General features: G+C 48.0%; 1 long non-coding RNA gene across 1 annotated transcript; it reads right to left on the bottom strand.

Annotated features, from left to right (window-relative positions):
• Positions 1 to 496: 496 nt before the first annotated feature.
• LOC147979683 (uncharacterized) lies at positions 497 to 4,185 on the bottom strand. The gene is made up of 4 exons (XR_015599728.1): positions 3,056 to 4,185; positions 2,053 to 2,326; positions 1,362 to 1,469; positions 497 to 766 (listed from the first exon to the last, which is right to left on the bottom strand). It is a non-coding gene; the product is annotated as an uncharacterized LOC147979683 (long non-coding RNA).
• Positions 4,186 to 15,640: the final 11,455 nt, after the last annotated feature.

Raw genomic sequence — 15,640 nt, 5'->3', positions numbered from 1 at the left:
CTTTTTGTGACAAAAAACAGATGGTCAAAAGCTTATCATCTTTGCCTTTTTTGTGATAAGGTCATTGAAGGCAACGATCAAAACAAAAGGTCATTCATCCTACGACCTTCTATTTTGATCGCTAGCTCTCTGCCCAGACCACGTCGGATCCAACGTGGCAAGCTGACATGGAAAAATTGCGACCAAATAAAATGATCATTGATAAGAATCAGCCCGGTCCAGTTCGATGTCTATATGGGACAAGCCCATTAATTCAGTCCATTTAATGTTTTTTTCTTGTGCTTTGATTACCTACATGGGTTTATCTCAAAAATTCGGCCTTTTAATTTCTTTGCCTGGCCCTTTTGATGGCAAATCTTCTTTTTGGTAATGTATTCTCTGGGCCGTTTCTTTGCTGGGACTCTCACGTTTTTCCTCAAAAATAATTGTCCAATATATCTTGGGACTGTCCCAGTTCTGAACAAATTGATCCAATCCAAAAAAATTATTATACCATTGACATTACAACACATCACACCGCAAGCTATCTTGGGCCTAGCCCAGTTCTGATGCATTTTCAAAGCAACGTGCAATGTTATAGGAGCCCAAAATATGATATTGCTAATATTACAAGCATTCATTCTAGCAATACATACTTTACATCCCAGGAACAGTAAGTGCCAAACAAAACTATTCTAAGAAAAAGACAATTAGAACAGAAATTTAGACGATAAGACATAATAGAAGTTCCTATTGTCCTCCTCCAACATTTGAAAGCCTCATTCACCTGGCAATACAACAATCATGAGTGATAAACTATATAGCAGCAAAAAAATGTTGAGACGATGCAAAAAATAATACATAATAGTAACTACACATGGTATTCGGGTACAGATTCATTAGTCATTCCGCATGTTTTAGCAGTACCGGTTGGTTAAATAGCAGCACATAAATAGGTGGACAACCAAGCACCCCGCTAGTAATTACAAAGCAGCCACCACAGTAGCATATAGGAGTATCATACAAGCAGAGTTCAATGAATTGCAGATATAATAATACGAATGTGCACCTACATTTTCTTTCTTTTCCTGATCCAACACCAAATCACATGATTGATGGTGAATAGTATACTGACATGTGCAACTCTTAACTTACTATACTATTAGAAGACGATTAGAAGACGTGAAAATTCATTCAAAATGTTTACAATACACTTGAGAAAATAAATTGACCTACAAGAACGAGTTCAATCAAAATCCAGGCATGTGAAATTTTAAGCACCAGTAGAACAGATATACAAAACCAGACCATGATCACCATGCATCAGGATTTATGGTTCTAGCAAAACATCAAATAGATGGGGATACACGCAGCAGGCATACCAGCTACTAAACTAAGAGGTTCATATGATCCATGAACTGGAGGGAATATACAGGATGGTAGTTGTGTAGTAGCTAGGGACGAGGAGGATGAGCTTGGTCCCATTGTACCTGAATGGTAAACAAGAAAACAAGTTATGGCAGCAGAAGCATCATGATTTATTATTTATTAAAGGGATGGTGGAAGAAGGTCCAGCTACTACAATAAGAGGTTGCCAATTGACAACAAGCATGACATTTATACAGTTCATAAGGTCAGCTGACTATTAAGGGCTTTCCCTTAGATTACAAACAATGATGTGTACAAGGCAATTCAGCATTTAAGTTGAAGTTGTTCATTAGCAAAACAGAACATGATATATACTAAACAACTTGGATTGGTAATACACGACTCAATTAGCTATTAATACAGCAAGCATGACATGACAACGACTGCTTGATAGATTTGATTAAACATGTGTAAAGTAGCAACATGTATTGACAATGTCACGAGGACCTAATCAAGGTACAAGACCGCAAGAATGCGTCCCAGACCTAATGCTCTCGGCATCCTGACAAGGGAAGCATGCATCTCATGGACCGGGGAATCAAACCCCCCCGCAGCGAACATAGCAGATCTGGAGAGGGGAGGGGGAGGGGAATGGCTCAACTTGAGAACATAGCAGATCTGGAGAGGGGAGGGGGAGGGGCTCACCTTGTTGCAGACGTTGTTACAGATGCCGTCGTCCTTCTTGTGGGTGTAGCGGCCGGTCTCAGGCATCATCACAGCTAGGAGGAACCCATCGTCAGAGCAGACAAGGGGCGTGGGGTAGGAAGCCCTCCAGCTCCAAGGCGGCCACACGCGGGGTGGGGCCTCCTCCAATGGAGTCCGCGGGGTGACGGAACCGCGCCCGCCTGGACTCCATGTCTGAAGGAGCATGGAACACGGTGTCACAATTCCTCTTCTGCCTCTCACTGCCAATTGGTGCCTGCCAAATAAATTCAAATCATTGAGTTGACAGTTACGTGTGTTGCTCAAACTCTTGGTTCAAACAAGGCAAGGTAAAATCATCTGAACAAAATCTACAGGGCACAGATGCTAAAGATGGAAAATTTACAGCTAACCCAATTGAACCTACATTAATAGAATATCATAATTAAAAGTGAACACCCAGTTCAGTTAAAATAATATTCATGATATACTCCTACAGTCCTACTACTTACGTAAATTTGCTAGAACTACATTTAACCTACAACAATGATATATACAAAATATATAAGAGAGTACTCGATTCAGCAAGAAGATACAGTCGATATATCAAGATTTGGTATATGCTCCAATCTCTGAAGATTTCTATGTGCAAATCTGCAGATTCAGGTGTAGTAATTCAAACCCTACGTAACTAAAGATTTTTTATAGCAAAATTTTTCTGTGCAAATCTGAATATAACAAACACAAAGTGCATTCAGGATCCACTTCCCAACATCCAAATTCACCTAAGAGGTCCTAAAATTAGCACAACTAGAAAGTACAGAGATAAGAACAGCAATGCACACCCAAGACTAATCAAATTTCCATTCCTGCAATACTGAAGAAAAATATAGATAACAATGATGTATTGAGTCAAATTTGCATTCCTGAAACCAAACTAATCTAAACATCCATGAAGAAGGGTACCAATTTCACAAAAGCCAAGACGAATTCAGGGGACACCAACCGCTTCCAATTGGCCTGCTTCAAAATTTGACTGACAGATGCTTCAAACCTCCATGAAGAGGTCCAGATGCTCCATGAACAGGAGGGAGTATGCAGGACGGCAGTGGTGTAGTAGCTAGGGACGAGGAGGATGAGCTTGGTCCCATTGTACCTGGATGGTAAACAAGAAAACAAGTTATGGCAGCAGAAGCATCATGATTTATTCTTTATTAGAGGGATGGTGCAAGATGGTCTAGCTACTACAATACGAGGTTGCCAATTGACAATAAGCTCAATTTAACAACACATGATTTTGATATATTTATACGGTTCATAAGGTCAGCTGACTATTAAGGGCTTTCCCTTAGATTAAAAACAATTATGTGTACCAAGGCAATTCAACATTTAAGTTGAAGGTGTTCGGTAGCAAAACAGAACATGATAGATACTAAACAACTTGAACTGGTAATACACAACTAAATTGGCTTTTAAGCAAGTTCAGGTTTCTTATCCAAACAAGGATGAGAAATCTGCTCCTAAAATAACAATGATATGTGCAGACTTGGAGAATGACATGAAAGGCTATTTACTACTCCATAAGTACACAAGCAGTATTTGCATCAGTACAGCTACACTAGCACATAGTACAAACATGGTATCACAGACATTCTCTAGTTGACTAGCACCCAAATATATACATGCACCAGTTCAAGAAATTCATGACTTGGACAGTGTATTAACAAAAAATCAGTGTCACATGGTAAGTGATTGAATTTAAGTGAGAACAACTTGATTCTACTAGATATGTGATCCTTGGCATTCAAGAGAGAAACTAGACATCACAGAGATAAGAGTAAAGAGAGGGGAGTTCCCTGGATCTTGATTGTTCTTCTCTCTGGTCCCAGTTCTGGGCTTGAGAGAACCAGCAGCAGCCCCGTTGTTGGAGAAGTGCAGCGGCTGATCCTCGGAGATCAGCGGCAAGTCGTCGAGGAGGCGTCATGGTCAGAATAGCGGTGGTTGTTGGAGAAGATCTACGGCGGACATCAGAGAGCCGCGGCGAACGGCGTCGTTGTTGGAGCAGAAGGAAGGCATCACGCAAGGAATCAGACAATCATCCTATGGCAACTGGTTGGCTGCGGGAGTCCTCGCTCCCCACAGGTGAGATCTGCTTTGCTCTTTTCACCCTAGCTTCTTCTACCACTTCGACAAGTTGATCCTTTCATACTTTTGTGGATTTGCAGATGAAGCCCTAGAAGGAAATTGTGCCTTTGCACACCAAATCTGCATGAAAAAGAGATATTATTTATAATGGTTGTTGAGCAATAATAATTATGAAAATATATTTCTTAAGTGCATCAAGGACCGGTAATCAATATCATAACTGCGATGAAACTACATAAAAATGTCCTTTGAAATACTATGCAAATGATACTGATCACATGCACACCAAATCATTCAAAAAACTAACTACAATTCTCATCAGCTGATCAACGATCAGTGGATCAACAGAATATGGAACAGCGAGCACAACATGACAACTAGTATATGTATTGCGGGCTCTTATTAGTCCACAACCGAGTGGATTTTCAACCATATTGTAATTATCAGTGTCAGCAAAAAAAGACATAATGTGAATGTCTTACAGCTAAGAGGTAGCGGCAGAGTCAGCCGCATCAGCCGCATTCCAACCGAGACAAAAGATATACTAGGACCAGTGGCGAATTGTGACGCCCCCGATTTGACCGTACACTAAACATACACGCAAACGTGTACGATCAAGATCAGGGACTCACGGAAGATATCACAACACAACTCTACAAATAAAATAAGTCATACAAGCATCATATTACAAGCCAGGGGCCTCGAAGGCTCGAATACAAGAGCTCGATCATAGACGAGTCAGCGGAAGCAATAATATCTGAGTACAGACATAAGTTAAACAAGTTTGCCTTAAGAAGGCTAGCACAAACTGGGATACAGATCGAAAGAGGCGCAGGCCTCCTGCCCGGGATCCTCCTAACTACTCCTGGTCGTCATCAGCGGGCAGCACGTAGTAGTAGGCACCTCCGGTGTAGTAGGAGTCGTCGTCGACGGTGGCGTCTGGCTCCTGGGCTCCAACATCTGGTTGCGACAACCAGGTAGAAGGGGTAGGGGGAAAAGAGGGAGAAAGCAACCGTGAGTACTCATCCAAAGTACTCGCAAGCAAGGAGCTACACTACATATGCATGGGTATCAAATGGAATAAGGGTATCATATGTGGACTGAACTGCAGAATGCCAGAATAAGAGGGGGATAACTAATCCTTTCGAAGACTACGCTTCTGACAGCCTCCGTCTTGCAACATGTAGAAGAGAGTAGACTGAAGTCCTCCAAGTAGCATCGCATAGCATAATCCTAACCGATGATCCTCCCCTCGTCGCCCTGTGAGAGAGCGACCACCGGTTGTATCTGGCACTTGGAAGGGTGTGTTTTATTAAGTATACGGTTCTAGTTGTCATAAGGTCAAGGTACAACTCCAAGTCGTCCTGTTACCGAAGATCACGGCTATTCGAATAGATTAACTTCCCTGCAGGGGTGCACCACATACCCCAACACGCTCGATCCCATTTGGCCGGACACACTTTCCTGGGTCATGCCCGGCCTCGAAAGATCAACACGTCGCAGCCCCACCTAGGCACAACAGAGAGATCAGCACGCCGGTCTAAACCTAAGCGCACAGGGGTCTGGGCCCATCGCCCTTAGCACACCTGCACGTTGCGAACGCGGCCGGAAGCAGAACTAGCCCCCTTAATACAAGAGCAGGCTTACGTTCCAATCCGGCGCGCGCCACTCAGTCGCTGACGTCACGAAGGCTTCGGCTGATACCACGACGCCGGGATACCCATAACTACTCCCGCGTAGATGGTTAGTGCGTATAGACCAAATGGCCAAACTCAGATCAAATACCCAGATCTCGTTAAGCGTGTTAAGTATCCGCGAACGCCGACCAGGGCCAGGCCCACCTCTCTCCTAGGTGGTTGGAACCTGCCCTGTCGCTCCGCCTCAAAGATCCACTCGCGGGTGCTCCTATGAGCCGACCCGTCTTTAATCACCACATGTATCATGTATAAAGTATATAGTATATACCCGCGATCACCTCCCGAGTGATCACGGCTCGATAGTATAGCACAGCAGACGGACAAGAATGTAGGGCCACAGATGGAAATACTAGCATCCTATACTAAGCAAGTAGGATTGCAGGTAAAGGTATCAACAGTAGTAGCAAGGACAGGCTATGCATCAGGATAGGAATAACGAAAGCAGTAACATGTTAAACTACTCTAATGTAAGCAGTATAGAGGAGAGTAGGCGATATCTGGTGATCAAGGGGGGGGGCTTGCCTGGTTGCTCTGGCAAGAGAGAGGGGTCGTCAACACCGTAGTCGTACTGGGTAGCAGCGGCGTCGGTCTCGGTGTCTAGCGAGAGAAGAGGGGGAAGAAACAATAAATATAAAGCAAGCATATGCATAGTGATGCATGACATGACAAGTAACAGCATTAGAGGTGCCCTAACGCGGTAGTAGGTGATACCGGTGAAGGGGGATGACATCCGGGAAAGTATCCCCGGTGTTTCGCGTTTTCGGACCGGTGAACCGGAGGGGAAAGTTGCGAGTTCGATAGGTTAGGGATGCGTGGCGGACGAACGGGCTGCGTATTCGGGTTCGTCTTGTCGTTCTGAACAACTTTCATGTAGAAAGTATTTTCATCTGAGCTACGGTTTATTTTATATTAATTTTAAAAGACTTAATTTATTTTTAGGATTTATTTAATTATTTAAACTCAACATTATCCGAAACAGTAAAGGATGACGTCAGCACGACATCATGCTGATGTCAGCAGTCAACTGTGCAGTTGACTGGGTCAACTATGTGTGGGTCCCGCATGTCATTGATTGATTAGGCTAATCAGGGGTTAATTAAGTTAACTAGTAATTAGGTTAACCTAATCAAGATTAATTAATTTAATTTAATTAATTCTTTAATTAATTAATTAATTAATTTAATAATTATTATTTATCTAATTATTATTATTATTTTTAATTCTTTTTTTTAATTAAAACATCCTGGGCATGGGGCCCATCTGTCATAGGCCCCAGGGCATACAGGGCGCGGGCGACGGTTACGGACGCACGCCCAGGGGCACGCGGGCGTCGGCGCAGGCGGCCACGGCGGGGCACGACGACAGCCAGGGATGGGCGCAGCCCGGCTGGCCCTGGACGCCGGCCGGGACGGAGGAGGTCGCCGACCAGGGCAGGGGTCGCGGCTAGCGGGGCCTGGCAGCGGCGCGCGGGCCTGCAGGCGTCAACGGAGGCGGGCCCGGCGGCGGGGAAGCAGGCCACGGGCGAGCGGGCGACGAGCGGCTGTGGCGTGAGGCAAGGCGGGGCGATGGTGCGGGCGCAGGCTGCGGCAGGGCTGAAGCAGCGAACGGCACGGGCGGCGGCGCGTTGACGGGGAGCAGAGGCGGCCACGCGCGAGGCGCGGATGGCGCGACGCGCGCGCAGTGAGGCACCAGCGGGCGAGCGGCAGTGGCTGTGGGAGGCCAGCGGCGCGGCCGGCCGATGCGTGTGTGGCGAAGCGGGGAAGAGGAGAAGGAGCGGTGCTCACGGCGAGGTCGTAGGGCCAGTGGCAACGGGGGACGAGGAGGAGGTCGAGGACGATGGCGGAGCGGTCCGGCGAGGGCGTGTTCCGGCAAGGCGGCGTCGTAGCTTGAGGGGGTCCGGCGGGGAAGAGACGATCGGACAGCGCCGGCGAGGTCCAGCGAGCGCCTGGCGTTGCCGGGGCGGCGGGGTAGGTAGCGGGGCGCCGGGCGCCGTGGTCGTCGTGCGGGGGCGAGGGGATCGGGAGTTCCCGATCCAGATCCAGGGGGGAAGTGGTGCGAGTGGGGTGGGGGTGAGTTAGGGTTTCTGGGGGTGTGGGGGTTAAGGGAGTGTGTGGGGGGGGGGGGGCGGCTGGGCCGTGGGGTGGGCTGGCCCGTTCGGGCAGCTGAGGCCAGTTGGGCCACTTGGCCCAGTGAGAGGGGGGGGTTGCTTTGCCCTCCCCTTTTTTTATCTATTTGCATTTCTGCTTTTAAACCTTTTAAACTATTTAGACATTTTATAAAAATGTGTTTGCTGCCCCATAATTACCTGTGTAATTTTTGGCAACCACCGAACATTTTTGTTTCAATTTTTGAAAACTTTTATTGCCGACATTAATTTTAATTTTAAATTTGAATTTGACGCGGTTTGAACTAACGGGCGCTTAGCAACAGTAATCGGGATGACATGGCATGATTAGTGTGGGATTACTGTAGCAAGATTATCCGGGCGTTACAAATCTCCTCCACTACAAGAAATCTCGTCCCGAGATTTAGGAGGTAGAAGGAAACAGTGCAGGGTATTCATCACGAAGACGATCCTCACGTTCCCAGGTGGCTTCGTCTTCAGAGTGATTCGACCACTGGACCTTGAGGAACTTGATCGCCTTCTGACGTGTGCGGCGTTCAGCTTGGTCGAGAATGCGGACCGGATGCTCTTTATAGGAGAGGTCTTGTTGCAATTCAAGCACTTCATGATCCACTGCTCGGATTGGGTCCTTGAAGCAGCGTCGGAGTTGTGACACGTGGAACACATTGTGAACCTGAGAAAGGTTCGGCGGAAGCTCCAGTTGATATGCCACCTTTCCACGCCTTTCGAGAATAGTGACAGGACCAATATAGCGGGGAGCTAGCTTTCCTTTGATCCCGAAGCGGTGTGCACCCTTCATTGGTGTAGCTCGAAGATAAGCCTTTTCGCCAGGTTGGTAGACCATGTCTTGGTGATGACGGTCATACTGACTTTTCTGACGTGACTGGGCAGTCTTGAGATTCTCGCGAATAATGCGAACTTGTTCTTCGGCCTGTTGGATAATATCCGGACCAAAGAGTGGACGTTCCCCTGTTTCTGACCAGTTCAGAGGGGTTCGACACTTTCGTCCATATAGCACTTCGAAGGGGGACATCTTCAGACTAGCTTGATAGCTATTATTATAAGAGAACTCGGCATATGGAAGAGATTCCTCCCATTTCTTGCCGAATGATATTACACAAGCTCGAAGCATGTCTTCGAGAACTTGGTTGACACGTTCAACCTGTCCTTGCGACTGAGGATGAAACGCAGTACTGAACGACAGATGAGTTCCCATAGCTTCTTGGAAACTCGCCCAAAACCTTGAAGTGAATAAGCTGCCACGGTCTGAACTGATAACCAGTGGAATTCCGTGAAGTGAAACAATTCTGGCCATGTAGACAGTAGCAAGCTGACTAGCAATGATTGTCTCTTTGACCGCCAGAAAATGTGCAACTTTAGAGAGCCGGTCAATGACGACAAGAATAGCATCATTACCTTTCTGCGACTTGGGAAATCCAGTGACGAAGTCCAATTCAACATGGTCCCATTTCCATTCCGGAATAGAGATAGGTTGCAGAGTTCCAGCAGGCCTTTGATGCTCTGCTTTGATTCGACGACAAACGTCACACTCAGCAACATAACGAGCAATGTCCTGTTTCATATTAGACCACCAGAATCTTTGACAAATATCCTGGTACATCTTCGTACTACCAGGATGGATGGACAGAGGCGTATCATGGGCTTCTTGCATAACCCTTTTAGTCTTATCCAGGTTTTTCTTCGAACATGGTACCACCAGGCGGCCTTTGAAATACAAGGTGCCATCATCGGCGATAGAGAAGAATGAGGGCTTTCCTTCTGCTAGATGGCGTTTAATCTTATGGACTTCAGAGTCATAACCTTGAATAGTCTTTATACCAGCTACGAGATCTGGTACGACAGCCAGGGTATTTAGAGAACCCTTAGTAACAACAAGAAGATTCATCTTGCGGAACTCCGGGGGAGGGGGAGCGAGTGCTCCAGGAGGAACAATATGGAGGTTCAGCTTTCTAAATTCTTCGACAAGCGAGGGCTGAACTTTGTGAACCTGGAGGTGGTTGCAGTAAGACTTGCGGCTCAGGGCATCAGCCATTACATTAGCCTTGCCGGGGGTATATGATATATCCACGTCAAAGTCTGCAACAGTCTCCATCCATCTTTGCTGACGGAGGTTCAGGTCTGGCTGAGTAAACAGATACTTCAGACTTTGGTGATCGGTGAAGATCTCGCAATGATTACCGAGAAGGTAGTGCCGCCACTGCTTTAGTGCATGAATGACAGCAGCAAGCTCGAGGTCGTGAACTGGGTAGTTTTCTTCGTGAGGGCGCAGTTGACGAGAGGCATAAGCAATCACTCTGCGCTCTTGCATTAGGACACAACCTAATCCTTGACGGGAAGCGTCGCAGTAAATGACGAAGTCCTTCTTAGTATCAGGTGGAGCAAGCACGGGGGCAGAAGTCAACTTGTCTTTGAGCGCCTGGAAACTTTCCTGACACTTGTCTGTCCAGTCAAACTTGACACCCTTATGCAACAGATTAGTCAGGGGCTTGGCAATCTTGGAGAAGTTCTCGACGAATCGACGGCAATAGCTGGCGAGACCGAGGAAACTTCGGACTTGCTTCACATTCTTCGGAGGAGTCCAATCGAGAATAGCCTGAACTCGTTCAGGGTTGACGGCAATACCATCCTTGGAGATGACATGCCCAAGATAGGTTACTTCGGGGAGCCAGAATTCACACTTGGAATACTTAGCATACAGCTGATGCTCCCGAAGCTTTTCCAGCACAAGGCGAAGATGTTCAGCATGTTCTTCCTTGTTCTTGGAAAATACAAGGATATCGTCCAAATAAACCACGACGAACTTGTCGAGGTAATCCATGAATATATAGTTCATCAGACGAGAGAAGGTGGCGGGAGCATTCGTTAAGCCGAATGACATGACGGTGTACTCTTATGATCCATACCGAGTCACGAAGGCGGTTTTTGGGATGTCCTCCTCACGAACACGGATCTGGTGGTAACCCAACCTCAAGTCGAGTTTGGAGAACACTGATGAGCCAGCCAGCTGATCATAAAGATCATTGATCCGAGGAAGTGGGTATTTATTCTGAATGGTAGCTTGGTTTATAGGACGGTAGTCTTGGACTAATCGGTTTGTCCCATCCTTCTTCTTAACAAAGAGAGAAGGTGCTCCCCAAGGAGAGCAACTTGGGCGAATGAAACCTTTGACAAGAGATTTGTCGATTTCCTCCTTAAGCTCGATGAGTTCATGCGGCGGCATCTTATAGGGTCGTTTAGCTATAGGGGTGGTGCCGGGTTTCAAGTCGATGATGAACTCGACAGCTCTAGCAGGGGGAATCCCTGGAAGTTCTTCTGGGAAGACGTCTTGGAATTCACGAACGACAGGAATGTTTTCAATGCCCTCGAGTGGTGCAGCGTTCAACGCGTTCAAGGCATAAAGTCGTGCCTCGGCGTTCTGAACTAAATGAGCTTGGTAAGCTATTATTTCGTCAGAAGGGTGTAGCAGATGGACGACCTTAGTGGCGCAAACTATAGAAGCAGTATGCGCTTTCAACCAATCCATTCCCAGAATGAGGTCGATGCTACAGGACTTCAGTACGATGGGAGAGGCAAGGAATTCCAGCCCTTCAATTTCAACGGGAACGTTGTGACTAACCATAGAGGTTTGACACTGGCCCGCAGGGGTGTGTACCACAATTGCAGTGTTCATCTCTTCGTATTTAATGCCATGCATGAATGCAAACTCAGCTGATATGAATGAATGTGATGCTCCTGTATCAAATAAAACAGATGCTGGTACTGAATTACGAGGAGTGTACCCATCACGGTAGCAGGCTGGTCTAGAACTTCATTGAGATCAACATGGTTGGCATGAACACGACCATAAGACTTGGCACTGTTGTTGCGAGGCTGGTTGCTTCCACGGCCAGTTGCTGGGAGGGCCAGTTGATTCTGGTTCTGATTGCAATCCCTAGCACGGTGACCTGGTTGTCCACACTTGTAGCAGAGACCATTATTGGGAGTGGGAACAGGAGCTTGTGGTGGTGGAGCTGGAAGTCTTGTCTGCCTAGTTGGAGGAGCAGGCAGACGAGGTGCAGCATAGGTCTGCCTTGGGGCAGGTGCATTTGGCTGGTACATACTGTTGGGAATCCATATCTTACGCTTCTGTGAAGGCGGGCCCGAAGTGAGCCCGTGTCACGGTTGCGCCTGTGAGAGCCCTGGTATTTTTGCAGACCAGTTTCGACATTGATGGCCTTGTTCACCAGGGTGGCGAAATCAGCAAAGTTATGCACTAGAAGTGCGAGCTTGATGTCAGCTTGAAGGCCATCACGGAACTTCTCCTGTCTGCATGCATCAGTTGCAATGTCTTCTTCAGCATAGCGGGACAAGTCAAGAAACTCCCGCTGATAAGTTTCAACAGTCTTGCTGCCTTGGGTGAGGTTGCGGAATTCACGCTTCTTCCGGTCCATGACTCCCTGAGGAATGAAGCGAGCACGGAAGGCAGCTTGGAAGTCTGGCCAGGTGATGATTGTTCCAGCTGGCAGAGTACGCCTGTGGCTGTCCCACCATTGAGCCGCGGGTCCTTTCAGGAAGAAGGAAGCAAAGGTGACATAGCTGGCAGGGGCTACATCAGCAGACTCCATCTCATAGGTGATGTCACGGAGCCAGTCGTCAGCATCCAGAGGCTGAGTTGAGCTACGGTACACGGTTGGGTTGAGGCGCATGAAATCTTGCAGAGTCACTTGGGTTGGCTGCTGGTTCATATTGGGGCGAGGAAACTGAGCCATAATATTCTCCATGAACTGACGATTCAGCTCAAACTGTTGCATCATCCCAGCCATGTACTCAGGCGGTGGTGGGGCGTTGCCACCACGACCACGACCACCTGGTCTAACCATCCTGCTAATATTTAACAGGGGTAGTTCAGCATTGAGGAATTGCAAAAAAAACAAGAATCATTCATGATGAAACATGCACAACGAACGTAGCATGATAGATACTACATAGTAGTCGGCATATCTTACAAAAGAGATCAGCATAGAGTTCATTACACGGAGTTCGGTACATAGGCTAAGACATCATAGGCGGCACACAGGCTCGCGGCGAATGCAGCTAACACTAATAAGCAAGTCTACGTCAGTCCCATGCGGCACTACGGAGGTAGGTGTAGCCCGACAGCTGGTAGTGATGCGAAGGGAAGACCTCCACGCGAGTAGCCTGGGGTCCGCGGATCTTCTGGTGCGGAACCCGATGCGCAGGTGGCAGGAGAGGACCCAATGCAGGAGAGTAGCCTCCCACATCTGGCCAGCCGACGCCCTGGGGCATCACGGTCCAGGCAGGGTAGATTGCAGAACGCGACAGATCACCAGAGCGGCCAGAGGGGTGCAACAGCGTCAGAGCACGATACAGGTGCTGACGGGTGGTGTACAACTCGTGGCGAAGAGCTCGGTTAGCTCTATCCAGCCCATCAGCATGCAGAACCAGGTTCTGATGATAGAAGGGCTCTCGGGTGACAGTGGAGTAGGCAGCGGTGTAGTATCCCTCCGCACCAACATCGGATGCGATAGCAATGTGCCTGAAGGGGGAGGTATCCAACTCCTGATACTCTCCACGAAGACGTGTCAGAGCAGCATAAGAGCATCGTGGACCGCCATATCGATAGTCACTCCAACTCCATGAGCAGTGTGCAGCACGATAGTGGAGTCATACTCTCGAGAGTAGAGGTGGACGATGGCACGGTACTGCTCCTGGTTGAAGTCCTGGTACTCCTCATAGACGGTGTACTCAGGGTGCCAGCGATAACCCAGATAGGTCATCATCTCAACCAACACAGCAGGTGATCCTGAGGCACCAATGGCCGTCGTGTGGCGCACGACCTGCCTCGTGGGTTCCATCTGAAAACAAAGATGTTTTCACAGGAGTCAAATGACAATGTGGATAATGTTCAAGTACTACTCTAAAGAATAACTAGGGCTTATCCAACTTTGGGGTGAATGTCGTAACGGGATCCTAGTGTCAGAGTTAGTAAATTCGTTTAACCCGAGTAGAAGAGAGTTCAAAGTCCCAAAGTAAAGGTCGAGGAGTAAAAGATCCTAGTACCACCCGATGGCGACGTGGGCCCGTAAGGCACACAACCAAGTTAGTAAAAGTTTTTGCAATGTCTATACTCGACTTCGGCCAAGGAGTGTGGAAGGGGGGTTCCTACAGGCAGTCGGCTCTGATACCAACTTGTGACGCCCCCGATTTGACCGTACACTAAACATACACGCAAACGTGTACGATCAAGATCAGGGACTCACGGGAAGATATCACAACACAACTCTACAAATAAAATAAGTCATACAAGCATCATATTACAAGCCAGGGGCCTCGAAGGCTCGAATACAAGAGCTCGATCATAGACGAGTCAGCGGAAGCAACAATATCTGAGTACAGACATAAGTTAAACAAGTTTGCCTTAAGAAGGCTAGCACAAACTGGGATACAGATCGAAAGAGGCGCAGGCCTCCTGCCCGGGATCCTCCTAACTACTCCTGGTCGTCATCAGCGGGCAGCACGTAGTAGTAGGCACCTCCGGTGTAGTAGGAGTCGTCGTCGACGGTGGCGTCTGGCTCCTGGGCTCCAACATCTGGTTGCGACAACCAGGTAGAAGGGGTAGGGGGAAAAGAGGGAGAAAGCAACCGTGAGTACTCATCCAAAGTACTCGCAAGCAAGGAGCTACACTACATATGCATGGGTATCAAATGGAATAAGGGTATCATATGTGGACTGAACTGCAGAATGCCAGAATAAGAGGGGGATAACTAATCCTTTCGAAAACTACGCTTCTGACAGCCTCCGTCTTGCAACATGTAAAAGAGAGTAGACTGAAGTCCTCCAAGTAGCATCGCATAGCATAATCCTAACCGATGATCCTCCCCTCGTCGCCCTGTGAGAGAGCGACCACCGGTTGTATCTGGCACTTGGAAGGGTGTGTTTTATTAAGTATCCGGTTCTAGTTGTCATAAGGTCAAGGTACAACTCCAAGTCGTCCTGTTACCGAAGATCACGGCTATTCAAATAGATTAACTTCCCTGCAGGGGTGCACCACATACCCCAACACGCTCGATCCCATTTGGCCGGACACACTTTCCTGGGTCATGCCCGGCCTCGGAAGATCAACACGTCGCAGCCCCACCTAGGCACAACAGAGAGGTCAGCACGCCGGTCTAAACCTAAGCGCACAGGGGTCTGGGCCCATCGCCCTTAGCACACCTGCACGTTGCGAACGCGGCCGGAAGCAGAACTAGCCCCCTTAATACAAGAGCAGGCTTACGTTCCAATCCGGCGCGCGCCACTCAGTCGCTGACGTCACGAAGGCTTCGGCTGATACCACGACGCCGGGATACCCATAACTACTCCCGCGTAGATGGTTAGTGCGTATAGACCAAATGGCCAAACTCAGATCAAATACCCAGATCTCGTTAAGCGTGTTAAGTATCCGCGAACGCCGACCAGGGCCAGGCCCACCTCTCTCCAAGGTGGTCGGAACCTGCCCTGTCGCTCTGCCTCAAAGATCCACTCGCGGGTGCTCCTACGAGCCGACCCGTCTTTAATCACCACATGTATCATGTATAAAGTATATAGTATATACCCGTGATCA

This window comes from Triticum urartu, chromosome 3A, assembly GCF_056163025.1.
Source record: "Triticum urartu cultivar PI428250 chromosome 3A, HENAU_Tu73, whole genome shotgun sequence".
Taxonomy (NCBI): domain Eukaryota; kingdom Viridiplantae; phylum Streptophyta; class Magnoliopsida; order Poales; family Poaceae; genus Triticum; species Triticum urartu.
This window is presented reverse-complemented; position numbering and strand designations above follow the sequence as displayed.